Here is a 1,527-nt window from a genome sequence, read left to right as displayed (position 1 = left end):
AAGAACTAATAAAATGAAAAATTTGAATAAGAAGAAGAATTTGAAAGAAAGATAATTAAAGGAAGAATGAGATTTTAAGATAAAGAAGAATTAAAAAAATATTTTATGATGAAGAATTAAAAGATGAAGAATTAAAAAAAGAAGAATTTGTATAAGAAGATACAGAAGAAGAGCAATAATTAAAAGATGAAGACAAAAATGAATTAAAAGAAAAAAATATTGAAAAGAAATAAAAAATTAAAAACACGAAGAATAAAAAGAATAGGAAGCAAAAAAGAAGAATTAGAAGACTTAAAACACGAGGAAGAATTAAAAAAAAAAATTTTGAAAGGAGAAGAATTACTAGAAGTAGAATTTTATTCTAATTAAATAAAAAATATAAAAGACAAAAATGAAAAAAAGAAGAAAAGGAGAAGAATTAAGAGAAGAAGAATTTAAAAAGAAGAATTAACAGTTGAAGAAGATTTAAAATAAGAAGAAAGAACTGAATTGAAAAAAAATATTAAAACAAGAAGAATTAAAATAAAAAAATAAAATAAAAAATGAAGAAAAAATGAATAAGAAATAGAATATGATGATGAATTAAAAAAATACTGAAAAGAAATAAAAGAACAGGAAATAAAAGAAGAAGAATTAAAAGAAGGAAAAAGAAGTTAAAGAACGAGAACTAAAATATAAGAATCGAAAGAAGAGTACTTAAAACAAGAAAAACAATTAAAAGAAGTAGTAGAAAAAATAAAAGAAGAAGATTTAAAAGAAAATTAAAAAAAGGAAAAATTTAAAAAGACGAAAGATTAAAAAGACGAAGAATATAAAAAAGAGAAAAAACAATAAAAGCGAAAAATTGAAAGAATGAAATTTAAAAAAAAATAAGAAGAACTAAAAGAAAAGAAGTAGAAAAAGAAGAATTAAAAAATGAGGAAAAATTAAAAGTATAAGAAGAATTTCAAGCAGAAGATTAAAAATAATTCAAAGAAGAAATAAAAGAATCAGATTTAGAAAATGAAATAAGAAGAAAAATCAAAAGAATAAGAATTAAAGAAGAAGAATTAAAAGAAAAAGAAGAATGAAATGAAGAAGAAGAAGAATCAAAGGAAAGAAGAATTAAGATAAGAAGACTTAAAGATGATAAACAATTAATAGAAGAAAATAGAAGAAAACTGATAAGAAGAAAAAGAAGAAGAGGAAGAATTAAAAGAAAGAAATATTAAAAGAAAAAGAGTAGTGAAAAAATGATAAATTGAAATAATAAGAAGACTTAAAAGAAGAATTCAAAGATTAAGAAGATTTAAAAAGAATTTTTTAAATGAAAAATGTAAAATAATTAGAAAAAAGACGAAACTAAAGAAAATTTTGAATAAAAAAATTTAGATGAAGAAATAAAGGAGGAAAAATCAAAAGAAAAAAAATTTAATGAAGAAGAGTTAGAAGAAAAAATGAAAAGTATAATTAAATGAAGATGAATTAAAGGAATTCATAGAATAAAAAGAAAAAGAAAAGAAAAGCAAAAAAATTAAATAAAAAGAA

The sequence above is a fragment of the Portunus trituberculatus genome, chromosome 30, assembly GCF_017591435.1.
Source record: "Portunus trituberculatus isolate SZX2019 chromosome 30, ASM1759143v1, whole genome shotgun sequence".
NCBI lineage: Eukaryota > Metazoa > Arthropoda > Malacostraca > Decapoda > Portunidae > Portunus > Portunus trituberculatus.
Note: the sequence above shows the minus strand (reverse complement) of the source record.